We start from the raw sequence: 16,239 nt of genomic DNA on the forward strand, positions 1-16,239 counted from the left end.
TATCATTTCTCATGTTAGTTTTTCATCCACCGATTTACATTAACACGAATTTCAGAATACGTTTTTGCCCACTTGCTCTCTCCACAACTCTGCTTTTTTCCAGAGGCTATGGAGAATTTTAATATTCACTCTGTGAAAGAGAGTTCACTGTCTGTGTGTGTTTGCTAAATGGACACACACAAAAATTAAACTATCTTAACTACTGCTGAAATTGCTGAAATGAAGACATAAAAAGCCAGAGAAATAATAGACAGCTACTTGATCTATTCCACAACATGGAAAGCGAGTTCATTTCTTTTAATTTTCCCCTCTGACCCTGAATTTTCTCCTCTGTTAGTTTGTTATGATAATATCACAGGGAGGTTACATACAGAATGAAAAGCCCCTTCAGGAACAGGAATCATTTTACTTAACCTGCTGAAAGCCTTTCAAGAAGGGAGGACAGTTGCATCACCAATTGTCTTAATAATCCTTAAGTGAGGTTAAGAGACAGAAGGAGGATCAAGGTGAAGTCCAGATAGTGAAATAGAGCACTCAGATGAGACATAGTTTTTATTTTTTAAAATTATCTTAATTTCCTTGCCTGAAAGCCTTATGATGTAAGTTTGTATCAATGACATGCCCTTGAATTACACAATATCTTTGCTACAACTCCTGTGAGCACCATTTTAGAAAAATAAACACCACATTGTAGTGTTTTATTTAAGGATAATAGGAAAGAAAAATGTAAATAATCATGCCTAGTATTCTGTATAGGAGATTTTCCATCAGAGAAAATCCATTTTTTAATTTTTCACTGAAATTTTCTTAAGAATAATAGTGGGCTAAGTGGCAGCTGATAAAAATTATTGATTCTAAGATTTTTCTACCTGTCAGAAAGATAACCACAAAGTCCAGTTCACACTAGAGCCTCTATTTGAATTTAAAAGAAAAATTATCTATTAAACTCCAAACAGGGAGAAATTAACAATGAAAATTGATTAATAAGTATGTGTCTTTCATACTGAATTTGATATTTAATCTTTTCTCCTTAATAATGAAATCAGAGAAGAAATAATTATCAATTATAATGCTTTCTCATGAACTGATCTTATAGATCCATTCCAATTAAGAGATCACTAAATGGTCATTGAATAAAAAGTTACAACCCCAATGAGTTTTTCATGTTAACAGAGGATGATAAAGTCTTCAGCCAAAAAACAAACCAGTGATTAAATATTTCATTCACTAGTAAACTTCAGAGCAGAGATATTGCTGCAATCCCTGAAATAATATAGATGACTACCTAACCACCTTACTGTATAGAGAACATGAAAGAATTGGACCTCTGAAGGACGGAAGGAAGCTGGAACCATCAAGAGAAGAGAATTTGGCTGTCATTGATTCAGCCAACAAAATCAACCAAAAAAGGAAAAACAGCAAACAAATTCTCAAGACTAAAAACCATAAGAATCAGTTCAGAGCCCCTCACTTCTTTCTCACCTGTGTTGTATACCTAGCTATCTGAAGGCCTCTTCCCAAACCCCATACTCTTTAACTAAGTGTTCTTTTCATTAACTCCTCACACAAAGATCCTTGGATGATCTTGACTCCCGAATCTTTATTGTCAGTCAGGACTTTTCATCTGAGTGCATCTGAGATCGTCTATCCACTCACCTGCTCTCCACATGCAGATGAGATGCCCTAATGGAAAATTCAAATGGAACAAGTCCAAAAGTAAATTCATCCTAGTTTCTCCAAAACTTCTTCTTATCTGGGGTTGCCTTCTCCTAGCAAATGAGAGAACTATGCATTTAGTTTAGAAGGTGGAACTATAGGCATCAACCTTAAAATGGATTGTTTCACTCCCACAAAAATATCTGTCTTTAATTACTTTTGATTTTCTATCTTAAATATGTCTACTCTGTCTTCATCTTTCCATCTCCAAAGCTTCCACTATCCTGGTCCAAATTCATATCCTCTCCTGCTAGCCTGCTAACCATTCTCTCCTCTCTCATTTATGCTCTCTCCACAATCCATTCATTCTTCTAGAAAGTATAGGAATCACTATAGTGCCATGATTTTTCATACATCAAGACTTTTAGATATGGCCTGTCATCTGTTAGCTCTCAATGTTTTCCTTACAACCACTTTACTCAGACAATTCCAGTTTATCTTTCAGACACAAATTAAATCACTTTTTTGGGGGGAAGTCTGTTCTAACTCCTCAGATTAGATGAACTCCCTAATCTGTTACCTTGGCATTATTTTTTTCAATCATAGTGCTTATCATACTCCTCATTTATACATTTTTGAGATTATTTGCTTCATATCTTTTTTTCCTATGCACTTTTCATGCTACTAATCCATGAGAACAGAGATCATATATGCTTTGATAACCTCATTCCTGGCACACAGCTGGTTAAAATGATTAGGCAAAAAAATTGAAAATGACTCAAAATGGTAGCTTATGGAGAAACCAAATATTTTGTACTTCACAACATGAAGACATAATCCTGCTAGTGGTCGTTTGATTTTCCTGAGCTGTAATGCAGGTAAAGTCTAAAGGTTGCAAAGAGTCAGACATGACTGAACAACTGAACAACAGAAGGCTAACGTAGTTGGGGAAAATATTAATATAAACTCAAGGGGAAGGAATTGAAAGGTAGGTAATGTTAGCAAGATTGTTTTGAACATTCTTAAGAATTGCATCAGTTTCCCAACAATTTGAAGTGACTATGGTTGTTGCTCAATCATGTCTCTTTGCAACCCCATGGACTGCAGCATGCTAGACTTTCCAGTCCTTCACTGTCTCCTGGAGTTTGTTCAAACTCATGTCCATTGAATCAGTGATGCCATGCAACCATCTCATCCTCTGTTATCCCTTCTCTTCCTGATCTCAATCTTTCCCAGCATCAGGGTCTTTTCCAATGAATCGAATCTTCATTTCGGGTAGCTAAAGTGTTGGAGCTTCAGCTTCAGGATCAGTCCCTCCAATCAATATTCAGGATTGGTTTTCTTTAGCATTGACTGGTTTGATCTGCTTGGTGTCCAAGGGACTCTCAAGAGTCTTTTCTAACACCACAATTTGAAAGCATCAATTCTTTGGCTCTCAGCCTTCTATTTGGTCTAACTCTCACATCTGTACATGACTACTGGGGAAACAATTGCTTTGACTATATGGATCTTTGTCAGCAAAGTGATGTCTCTGTTTTTTAATACACTGTCTAGTTTGGTCATAGCTTTTCTTCCAAGGAGCACCCATCTTTTAATTTCCAGATTCAATTTTGAAAATTAAGTATTATTAACTGCCGAACTCATCCTGAATTTAAGGGCAATTTTATTACTTTGAATTGGACATCCACCTATGTGGAGATATATATACACACATAAAACTTTCTGCATTACTCCCTTTGGTCATCATTTTTAATTCAGGAAAAACATTTGCTTTCTCTTCCTCATTTAAAATTTACTACCATGTACATAATGTAATTTTCCTTTAATTTAGAACTCCATTGCAACAAACACAAGTATAGCATTAATTCAGGTTGTGACTCATTGCCACTCTAAGACCTGATCTAATCCTTAATGTTTTCAGTGAATTTTAAGTAACATTTTTAGTATTTTTGTTATTTTTCTTAAAGAGCATAAATAAGATAACTGAATTGGACACCAGAACTACAGGCAGCAAAAGTATATACATATCATATATAATATATATATATATATAAATATAAGTACACTTATATAAGTATATATATATCATATATATAAGGTACATGTTTGACAAGAGGTTAATATCCAGAATATATAAAGAACTCCTAAAACTCAATAACAACAGCAACAACAAAGTTATCAAATTAAAAAATGAACAAAGGACTTGAAAAAAATTATTTAAAGAAGGTATACAATGACCAACAAGCATGAAAAATGCTCAGTGTCACTAATTATAAAAGAAATGTCAACCAAAACCACAATGAGCTATCACTTTACACCTATGAGGACGTCCACCGTCGTAAACTAGAATACAGCAAGTGTTGGCCAGGATGTGGAGAAATAGAATCCCTTGTGCACCCCTGGAGGGAATGTGAGATGATGTAGCTAGTATGGAAAACAGAATGGAGGTTTCTCAAAAACCTTAAAGATACAATTTTCATATGATCCAGCAACCCCACTAGCTGGAATATATTCAAAAGAATTGAAAACAGAATTATAAAGGGATTTTTGCACATCCGAGTTCATAGTTGGACTATTTAAAATAACCAAGAGGTAGAAGCAACTTAAATGTTCATCAACAGATGAATGAATAAAGCAAATGTGGTGTATATACATCACAATGAAAGAGTTTTCACTTTAAAAACAGAAGAGAAATTGTGTCACATGCTACAGCGTGGATGGAACTCAAGGACTTTGTGTTAAGTAAAATAAGTCAGGAACAAAAAGATCACTACTCCACGATTCTACTTATATGAGACATCTGAAATAATCATCCCTTAGAAACACAAAGTAGAATATTGGATGCCAGGTGCTGGGGGAGGGTGGAAAAGACACATTCTTGTTCCACGGATATAGTTTTGCAAGAGGAAAAGTTAACAGAGATCTGGTAAATATCAAGTGCTTACAGTTACTACTGTGCTGTCCACAGCATGAGGAGTTCAGCTCCGTGCTCCGTGATGGCAGAGGCAGATGAGAGGGGTAGATGCGAGGGAGATTCAAAAGGGAGAGGATGTATGTCTACAGATAACTGGTTCACTCCACTGTAGAGCAGAAACTAACACAGTATTACAAAGCAGTTGAATTCCAATCCAAATGGTCACAATGGTAAATATTATGTTATATATTTTAACTCTCGTTAAAAAAATAAGCAAAATCAAAGGCTTGGGGGCACGATGATATATGTATTATATTTATTTCTTTAGAAGTGAATTTATATGAGTCAGCTTAAAATTTGCATGTGAACTGAGCTGGCTTCCTCCAAAGGAGTCAGCAAAACAAGAACAGTGATTGGTTTGAGTAGGCATCAGAGATTCGTCTCATTCTTCACTAATGAATGCAATCACAAAAAATAAAAAACCACACCTCAAGCTTGGGGCTTTTTAGTTCAAGATGTCCAATAAAAATATATCCTAGAAACTTGTAAACATATAAAGCTAGAATTTAGGACAGGGTTAGAGATTACCCATATATAGAGGTGAGAAGAAACCTATAAGAGTGAAAACATAAATAGAGAAGGTCTGAGGGCTAAGGAATCACATTTGGGAGACACTCAAAATTTGTGGCTCTAATAAAACAAAAGCTAGAGCAAGAGAAGGAAAACTTAAAAGTTCGTAGAGGATACTCAATCAATTAACCTTAGCTAAATGATCCTGAGTATATTCCAAATAGCACCAAAGAAGAAATATTTTTTTCCACTAAGACAAGTGGTTTTGGTCTCTTGACGCGCTTTTTAAAATCTAAAATAGTAGTCAAATCTCTTAGGACACGTTTCTTCTGTATTTTATAAAGCATCATTGATGTTCCACAAACACCTTAGGAGAAAAAAACCCTAAATCCAATTCCAAAGCACAGCTTGATGCAAGTGTAGGAGGAAGGGAAAAAGAAGCAATTAGAAAAAAAAGTTAACAAAAATCACACAAAATCTGAGAGAGAAAAAGAGGAAATGTATTTGGAAAGTTGAAGAGACATTCACACTTTGAAAAACTGAATAAAAGAGATGATTTCCATCTAATTGCTGTATAGTCAATTTGCCAATGATGACAATTTGCATGTTTAACTGAAAAGAAAATAGCAAGCAACATCTGAATGCAAATGAACATTTTTTATTTTTTTCTTTTAATGGGCAGGTAAAACAGCTACAGAAAACCAAACATTAACCACAGAGAGAGAAGAACAGCATTTAATGTAATGTTTAGCCAGTAATTTTGATAGTTGCTACAAATATGTATATACAAACACAAATACTTTGTAAAAAAAAAAAAAAAAAGGCAAAATGTCACATGTGTGGAAGAGAATGAAAGCATATAGTTTTCATTGTAGTTATAAACTATCTGGCCATTTTGATTCAAGTGTAAATTTTAGCCAAAAGTGTACTAACCTCAGCTGCTTAGTGAAGATAATAACCAATTTGATAAGCCCATTGTTAAAGCACTAGTGTTGTTACAATGCCAAGAAACCAAAACAAAATGGAACCAAAGCAGGGATAAGAAACATAACGCAAAAATTTTGAGACTGCCTTTGGAGTGAATAATCACTTTAAAAAATCTAGCTTAGAGCCCTTTCCAGAGGGAACACGAGAAAATGACACGAACTCCCAGACTGCTACCCATCTCCCCCTGACAATAGTAAAAGCAGATGGCTTTAAAGGTCTGGTTTGAACCACTTTCTCTACATCACATCAGCTGCTTGACTTTGGACAAGTTGTTTAAAGTCCCTGTGCCTCAGTTTCTTCATTTATAATATGTTAGTGGTAGCAATATATACATAGAGTAAAGAATCGGTGCCATAATTAGAAATACTGTCCGTAAAGTGTGACAATATACAAGGATTTTAGTAAATAGTAGTTATCTCTATACCAAAAGAGAAGCTGAGGTTTAGTTCCGGTTCTGTTATGAGATAGGTACATGATCTGGGGAGAGGCACATCACCTCTCTAGGAATCATTTTGTTTATACAATAGATGAAGACTATGATCCACCACAGAGTCTTCCTACTTATAAAGACTCAGGGAATGAAGGAACAACTGTGGTGAAACAGCCTCTATGTCACTCAAAGTTTAAGAGGCATTTCTATATTTTTCAAGAACTCAGAGATATACATCCTAGTCCTGAACTATCTGTTCCAAATTTTATCCCATTATATGGTAACATGTGTCCATTAATATGTTATTTTCACAAGCTAGTGTACACTTGTCAATGTACTGTAATTTATTGGACAGACCGATAAGAAAGAATAACTGGGACATTCGATACTTAAGAGTTTCATGAAAATTTTACTCAGAATGACAATAATTTGTTGTTCCTGTTCAGTCACCAAGTCATGTCTGACTCTTTGTGATCCCATGAACTGCAGCACACCAGGCTCCTCTGTCCTCCACTATCTCCCAGAGTTTGCACAAATTCATGTCCATTGAGTTGGTGATGCTATCTAACCATCTCATCCTCTGCCACCTCCTTCTCCTTTTGCCTTCAATCTCATTATTTTTGACTGTTGATATATGAAACTTTGAGTAAATCTCCATCTGTATTCAGGAAAGAAAGATGTGAAATTGATACATACATATGAAGGTCAGATGTGTTAGTGGATCTTCTATTTGAAATTTAATAACAGGAGATAAATAAAAGAATAATTAGATTTGTGAATGACAAACAGGACCCAAATTTAGTTCACTTTGTTTGCTTCAAATACCAGCTCAAGTTTGCTGTTTAGTATTTATTTGCACATAAATATCTGGCAAATTTCCACCACATATTGTCATTTGTGTAGGGTCCTATGATTTAAGCTAATGGATGAAAGTTTAGATAATGTGCGATGTTCTAACACACTTCTGCAAAAACTGGTCTCCTTTTTGGGAAATTTTATATTCAATAGTTGACAAAAAGTTTAATAATGAAGTTTGCATTTTAATGGTTAATTCAGAAATAATTTCAAAATTGGGCTGTTGATAATTAGCCAACCCAAATAAGTGCCATGATTCAGTCAGCAATAATGTCAAAAACAACTACATTTTGAAATGCTGGATTCTAGTTTGTACGTAGATTTGTCATTATATGCAATTGAACATCTATTTAGTTTGTATTCATTTTATAGCCCTGTTGTTTATATGTGTAACTCTGTCTAGTATCACAAGGTGATTATGCATCTCCAACTGAGGATGGGTTCTTGTTTTATTATTTTGTGTTATTCCCACAACATCCATTGCTAACTTAAGTAATCAACCTATCACTACATTTGAAGTAGCTTAAACAATTCCTAGCAACAGTGTTAAGTGTTTTGGGGGGAAAGTACTCGAATTTTACCAGACAAATCCAATACAATGGTATGGATTTGTCTTCTAAATCATAAATTCTTAAAGGAATCATTGAGCTATTCCATCTGTCAATAAGAAACACAGCAAAACCATCTCCCAAAGATTAAAAGTCATTGCACTTTTTAAAACCCTTAAGAATTTTTACATCCCACTGAAAAAAAAACATTCAGGGATATCCGCAATGGTGAACTATTCTTTAATTCAACTTTAAAAAGCAATTATATTTAGGGAGACAGACCTTGACATAAAACTGAGAGAGTCAATTCCTAGGCAGGTTGATAAGAAGCCCGAGGTTCCTGAGGAGGAGAAAGGGGTCTGGGGCTCTCACGGAGGAGATACAGGTCTGGAATTCTCAAGGAGAAGGAAAGGACCAAAGTTTTTTCTACATTCCTTAGTAAGGATTATATAACAATAATATATCCAGCTTGAGGACTTGTTTCTCCTCCCTGAAAATCTTCTGACTAATCCTGTTATCTTAAAATGTATATTGTGGGAGTGGGTCTAGTAAGATCTTTACAACATTGAGACATTCTTTTGATTTATTGTAATAACCAATTAAAAAGCTATATAATTTCCTTGCTAACACTAGCAAAGGGGACACTCTCCATCTCCCTTCTGATGTCTATGTCAGAACTTTTCTCTGTCCCTTTTTCACTTTAATAAAACTGCTACACAAAAGCTCTTGAACGACCAAGACTGGTCTCTGGTCCTGAAGCTAACTCTTCTTCGGAGACCAAGAATCTGACACTGTTCACCAGTAAGCAATCATCTTGGGGGCTCATCTGGGATCTTCAGGACAAGGTAAGGACACTCAGAGCTCTAGACTCTGCTTTCTCAGTATGCATGTTTTCTGCTTTACTTTACTAACTCTCCGATGTGCTTATGTAAATGAATGACATGCCGTGAGCAAAGCAAGTGATGACCCTTGCTCTGCAGTTTTGCGGTGCCTTGTAATGACTGAAAGGAGCCCCAGAAAGGGGAGCCTTGTTGGGGGTTTATACCTATCTGCCAATGCCAAGAGACACCCAAGGTCCCTGCTAGGGGAATAACCAGAGATGGGTAAAGCATGTGGACTTAACTTTCCTTTCTCGGCCAACTTTTCCTGAACCCTTTGACCATTTCGTAATCGCGTGGGGAATTAGAACTGCTAATCTAATCTATCGGATCATAGTTCTTCAAGGGAATTGTGATCCATGCTGTTACTATGTACTTTTACTCAGATCCCATATATGGAAGCAATTAGCCTTGCTAGACCAGGCAAACCTTGCTAGAAAGTTGCTAAGAGCATACATGGAGCAAGGTGGAACTCTAGCTCCAGCAGCAAGTTCGGGAACAAGGCGGAACTCTAGCTACAGGAACATCTCTCAGGCTAGAACTCTCTTGGCTGCCTGTCTCAGGGGCCAGGAATCTGAAAGTGAGTCTTTGTCATGGCTGTGCCTCTGATTTGTGTGGATAGAAGCACTGCTGGTGACAATAAGGTTTTTTAGGACACAGATTGGGAATTGCAGGTTATGGCCAGATTGGAAGTGCAATGGGCTTCTTCCTTTAGTAGCTCTAGCTCTTAGTGGACCAGAGGAAGCTCTCCAGTGCCTTCTGTTTCAACTTCTTAGATAGCCCTTCTATGGAATCTGTGGGAATGAACTGGAAGGATTGACCTAGTACCCTGAGGACAAAAATCACCTTTTCCTTACTGGCCAACCCTCCACCACCTCTTTTGTTATATTGGCATGGTGACACTCAGAAGGGACATCTTGGTTGTTGTTCATCCCTTTATGACTCACCATGTCCACTGCAGTCAGGATTGCACTCAGGAATGTGCATGGGCACATGAAAGACAGATGCTTCCCCTAGGAGCCCTAGCGTTTTTTTCCTAGTCCCCTAGGAAACATTCTGGGAAAACTGCTCTGCTCCACCCCACGTGGCATCAGAGAAAGGGCAAATCAAACAAAGGTCTTGGTGGTATGGAAATAAATCAATCTGGGATGCCATCAGCTCTACCCCTGGTGCATCTCCACCCTGCCTCGGTGGAAGAACCGGGAGGGACGAGTAAGATGCCTGCGTTGGTAAGAGACAGACTAAGTCTGACCAGTGAAAGCTTCAGTGGAAAGTCTGTCTACACCCCCATCTAGAGCAGGGAAAGATGCCTCCAGTGGAAAGAAGCCACGGCTGTGGATGCAGCTTTTTTCTCTCTTACAGAAGGGAGCTAGCAGTTCCAGAACCACTTCTTTAAAATGTATTTTTAAAAAACTGGGACAAGTTTGATCTTCAGAATTTAAAAAGACACACCTGGTCTTCTTCTGTGATACTGAATGGCCACAGTATCCTTTAGAAGACAGGGAACACTGACCTATGGAAGGATCTCAATTATTACTGTTTTACAACTAGACCGGTTCTGTAGAAAGAAAGAGAAATGGGTAGAAGTGACATGTGTGTTGCTCTTTATCTCTCTGCAAAACATGCCAGACTTATGTCTTAAGGGTACAGATTTGGGAACACTGACCTATGGAAGGATCTCAATTATTACTGTTTTACAACTAGACCGATTCTGTAGAAAGAAAGAGAAATGGGTAGAAGTGACATGTGTGTTGCTCTTTATCTCTCTGCGAAACATGCCAGACTTATGTCTTAAGGGTACAGATTTGGGTGTGAAACCTTCAGCTCCCTCCTGGCCTTTTACTTTGTCCCTGGATCTGGGGCTCCTAAATGAACAGGCTGAGAGTCAGGGCACCCTTCCAGGAGGGGTTGCCTCAGTCTCGGTAGAAATTCAAACAGTATCAATTGTGGTCGAGACTATTAAGAGGATCCAAAAAGTACATAGAAGGCTTTATGGGACTAGCTTTACTTTATGAGCTTACTTGTGGAGGTGTAATGTATGTCCTGGGGCAGACGCTGACTCCTGACTCAAAAACTTGAGTTTTGGGGAAGCTCCTACTTTTGAAGATGAATGGCTTGAACATGAGACAAGGAGAAAGAGGGAACACAAAATAGCCCTCCTCCCTACTGGGAGAAACAGTTCCCATGACAGAGCCAGACTGGGACTGTAACATGGCTAAAGGAAGGTGGGATCAGAACACTTTTCCCAGATGTATTCTCGAAAGACTCAAGCAAGCACATGCTGAAACTTTAAACTATGCTAAGGGTGGCTGACATAGAACAGGGAGAGAAAGAAACTCCTGGTAAATTCCTAGATAAGACTTCTGGAGACTCTATGCAAGTTTACTTGGAGAAGAGGATCCCAAAAGTGCAGAGGTGGAATAATCTTAAAAGATAGATTTCTCACTCAGTCAACTCCAGATATCTGTCATGAGTTATAAAAACAGGCGTTTGGATCAAATCAGTCTTTAAAAAACTGTTGCAACTGGCTCAGATGGTATATTACAGTAGAGAATATGAGGAGGAAAATAAAAGCCTGGGAAAAATGCTCAGAGGGACCCAGGTGAAAAGGGATGGGCTTGTTATTACTGTGGAAAGGAGGGGGCATCTCAAGTGGGATTGCTCTCAGGCATCTAAGCCAACCCCGGTTCCATGTCCAATCTGCAAAGGACCATACTGGAGAATAGACTGCCCTCCAACATGTAGGTCCCAGGGGTCAGACTCTCAAAGCAATTGAGACTGATGGTTCCCTGGGGGTCCCCACACAAGTTCCCATCCTAATTACACCTGAGGAACCCTGGGTATTAATAACTGTGGGGGGCCAATCAGATGATTTCCTTTTGGACACTGGGGCAACTTTCTCTGTGCTCACTGAAGCCTCTGGTCTCCTTTCCTCCCAATCCACTACCACAATGGGGCTGTCTGGATGAGCCAAACGCTATTATTTCAGTCATCCTTTAAGCTGCAACTGGGACTCTGTACTATTTTCTCACGAGTTTTTAATTGTGCCAGAGTCTCCCTCACTCCTTCTGGGGAGGGATATACTGAACATGGTCCATGCCTCTATTTTCACAAATATGGAGACTGCTCTTTCTCTCCCATTAATTGAACAAAGTGTAAATCCTAAAGTGTGGGCTGATGGAAAATCTGTGGGTTGAGCACAAAATGCTTCTCCTGTAGCTGTCAAGCTCAAACACCCACATTTATTTCCACATCAAAAGGAGTATCCACTGAAATTCGAGGTTAAGGAAGGGTTAAAACCCATCATTGAAAATTTAAAGAAACAAGGGCTATTAATTCCCTGTAAAAGTCCATGCAACACTCTTATTTTGGGTATAAAAATGCAAATGATAAATGGATACTTGTTCAAAATACATGAATAATAAGTGCCTAATCCTTAATTGTCTGAAATTCCTAAACAAGCCAAATATGACTTTAAGACAATTGAGAAGATTCTTGGGCATTACATGCTATTGCTGCATTTAGATTCTGGATTATGGGGAACTTGCCTGGCCTTTATATAAACTTATAACTGAGACTCAGCAGGTGCAAACTGACAAGCTGGTTTAGTCCCCAGAGACTCAAAAAGCTTTTAAGGCTATTCGAACTGCTCTCCTGAAGGCTCCAACTTTGAGCTTTCCCACAGGATCCAAGTTTGGTTCCTTACTGAAAATAAAGGCTATGACCACATTGTTCAAGGGTAACTGTTACTATCATTTTATTAATGCCTAAAGATCATAAGTTTACTATCGGGCAAAATCTTACTGTTGATTTTGATGTAGGTGGGATCTTAAACTCTAAAGTTCAGAGTGACAATGCTCTGTCTTTAGAGCTGCAATAACTCACGGGATGTCAAAAGGTCGAGGAACAGAATATCACTTATACTGTTTCTGGAGACCTCAATCTTCAGAAAAAGTTGAAAAGGCTAATGACATTATTAGGAGGCATCTCCATAAGCTAACTCAGGAAACACAAGACAGTTGGTTTAAAGTTCTCCCCGTAGCTTTAATGAGGACTCAAACTGCCCCTAAGAAGAAGAAACTGTATCTATGGCAAACTGCTTTTGTGCACAGATATTGTCATAGATCCTGAAGCCTTAAACTTAACTATGACTCAGCTTTCAGCCTTTTCAACAGACATTACCGGGAGGTTAACTCCTGACCCAGCCTTTGAGTCAAACAAGCCAGTGTTTGAGCCAGAAACCGAGGTGGGCCTGAGAATATACGTGAGCTTGCTTCTGCTGACTCCAAAAGTACTGAGTCTGCCATTTGACCCTCAAGACAACACCTTCCTGTCCTGGGCTCACTCCTATGCTGCATTCCACAATCAACATAATTGCTGGGTCTACAGAGCACTCTCCCCACTCATCAACTGAAGACTTCCCGTGGTGGGTTTCTCCACTTCAAGGAAGAGTCTTTCTTCAACTCTGTGATGACATTTAGCAATCCTAAGATGGACTGGTATAATATATTGTACCTTAACTATGGACATAATGTGACTTTTAATTTTGATTTTAACTTGGTTTAATGACTATTTTACTGCACATGAGAAGGTAAATGGGTCTAGATCTGGTGGTTTTCTACCTGATGCTTGTCAAATATGGGATCAGGTCATATGGCTAACTCCTAAAAAGGTATGCTTGCTATCTAATGCTACCATATGTGGGGAACAGATAGAGCCATCCCCAGAAGTTAGCCGACAACTTAATTATAATGATTGGAAACAACTGGGGTTTTTGCCTCAAGAAGTATACAATACAATCATTCTTGTGTTTTGCAATCCCAGTTTAGGTCCTCCTTTTGGCTGGCCAGGAACTGATCGGGACTGGATCCCTCAGTCACACTGGCTTGCTCCAAACTGGCCCAACTGGATATGTGGCTCTTACCTATGGGTGTGGCTTCCCCTTGGCTGGATAGGAAGATGCACCCTAGGTCTAACCTTTACTCATGACTTCATATTTTCAGAGCTTCCTGAAAAGCCTACTAAACTGCCACACCTTAAAACTCACTGAGCAAGGTTTGTATTTCACTGGTATGATTATCTGGCTGCAATATTCATTCCCTCTCTGGGAACTACAGATGTTATGCTGCAAGTTGATGTTCTGACTAACTTTACTCAACAGGCCTTACAAGATTCTCCAGAAGCTATTTCAGTCCTTAATCCTGAACAAATACAAATTGGAAAGGTGGTTTTACAAAACAGATTGGCCTTAGATATTCTAATGGCTGCACAAGGAGGAACTTGCGCCATTATCCATACCCAATTTTGTACGCATATACCAGGAAAGAGTACCAATGTTACTCACTTTACTAAACACATGAATACAGTGATTCAGGCTATGGATACTCCTAAAGCTTCAGTCTCCTCACTCTGAAAAACGTTAACTAGCTCCCCGTGGTGGAGAACCATCTTAATTGTAATAATTCTAATTGTTCCGTTTTTACCCTTTGCTCCCTACATCTGTAACTGGATTGCTTCTAACGGTCTGCTAAGCTTTTAAGTTACAAATGGTTGTCCAGGCTCCTGCAAGTGCCGCAGCCTCCTCCAACTGTTACCTGAGGCCCCTGGATTAGAGACCCTCCATATGAGGGTTAGGAGACTGTTGCCTCAAAAATTTAGGGACGAAACCCCTCAACAGCAGGAAGTAGTTATGGAATGAAAATGACACCCCTTTCCCTTGGCAACATAGTTCTCCTAAAAGAAAAGGGGGGAATGGGAGAGTCAATTCCTAGGAAAGTTGATAAGAAGTCCAGGGTCCCTGAAGAGGAGAAAGGGGCCTAGGGCTGTCACGGAGGAGATAGGGGTCTGGAATTCTCAAGGAGGAGGAAAAGACCAAAGTTTCCTTCTACATTCCTTATTAAGGATTATATAACAACAATGTATCCTGCTGAGGACACATTTCTCCTTCCTGAAAAAACCTTCTGACTAATCTTGTTATCTTAAAATGTATATTGTGGGGGTGGGTCTAGTAAGATCCTTACAACCTTGAGACATTCTTTTGATTTATTGTAATAAGCAATTAAAAAACTGTATAACTCCCTTGCTAACACTAGCAAGGGGGGCACTCTCCACCTCCCTTCTGATGTCTATGTCAGAAGCTTTCTCTGTCCCTTTTTCACTGTAATAAAACTCTGCTACACAAAAGCTCTTGAGTGATCAAGCCTGGTCCCTAGTCCCAAACCTAAATCTTCCTCTTTGAAGATCAAGAATCCGACACTGTTCACCGTAAGCTATCAAAACCATGGAGTTTTTAGTTTACATAAAGGATCCCAATACAGAAATTTTAAAGATCTTCAAAGATTTGTATTGGTGGCTGGAGTTCTTTCTTAGAAAGTGATGGTAATGCTGGCAGGACAGAGTGAAGGGAAAGGTTGAGGAGAAAAAAAGGTTTGTCCAAAAGCTGAGAAACACAGAAGACTTTGACAAGTATTTAGAGAGAGTAGTGCTTCATAGTATGGACTTCACATCAGAAACCAGTCTTGTAATCAGGGTCTGATACGAGATCTATGATATCAAAGGATTTGTTTATGTTCTATGAAGTTTAGTTAACTTAGCAGTAATATAAAATTAATATTACCTTTCTCATAAGAGTCTTGTTAGATATGATAGTATATATGATGCATGTGATAATATATAATATTAGGTTAGTTTACTTGGTATACTTTTTGGTTGGTGGGGGTTTGTTTTTTTGTTTTTTGTGTTTTTTTGCTTTTGAGATAGGGTAGAAGGGAACATTGATGTTTGTCCTTCTAGAGAGATTTCCCCCAGTGAGCATGCTTTCATGGAAGCCTTTCATCTTTTCAATTTTGATCTTTATTATGTATATGCCAGGGTAGAGAAAGCTATAAAACCTCTCTGCCCTACATTATATCCATTTCAAGATTTAGATCAGAGGCTGGAGGAAGACCCAGAATGATCAGATATATGAATGATGTAATGCTGACATAAATAATAAATTCACTGGCTAGAAGAATGAACTGGACAGACAAGCATTTTAAAAGAGGGGAAAAAAAAAATGCTGACGCCTAATAGGAATTGAAGTAAATGTTGGTATTTGGTTCTCATCTCCTCAAAAAAAACTACACACGCACAAGATAGAGGACATAAACTTATGTGAAAATACTTGTGTATAGAAATTGACCACAAGATCTTTCTATGAGCCATTGCCACCCATTACCACAATATATGTGCTGTGCTAAGTCGCTTCAGTCATGTATGACTCTTTGTGACCCTATGGACTGCAGCCCACCAGGCTCCTCTGTCCATGGGACTCTCTGGGCCAGAATACTGGCGTGGGGTTCCGTTTCCTTCTCCAGGGGATCTTCCCAACCCAGGGATTGAACCTATGTCTCTTACATCTCC

General features: G+C 38.5%; 1 pseudogene; it reads left to right on the forward strand.

The window, feature by feature from the left end:
• Nucleotides 1-12,985: 12,985 nt before the first annotated feature.
• LOC110149714 (endogenous retrovirus group PABLB member 1 Env polyprotein-like) lies at nucleotides 12,986-14,450 on the forward strand (annotated as a pseudogene).
• Nucleotides 14,451-16,239: the final 1,789 nt, after the last annotated feature.

Source organism: Odocoileus virginianus, chromosome 27, assembly GCF_023699985.2.
Source record: "Odocoileus virginianus isolate 20LAN1187 ecotype Illinois chromosome 27, Ovbor_1.2, whole genome shotgun sequence".
Lineage (NCBI taxonomy): Eukaryota > Metazoa > Chordata > Mammalia > Artiodactyla > Cervidae > Odocoileus > Odocoileus virginianus.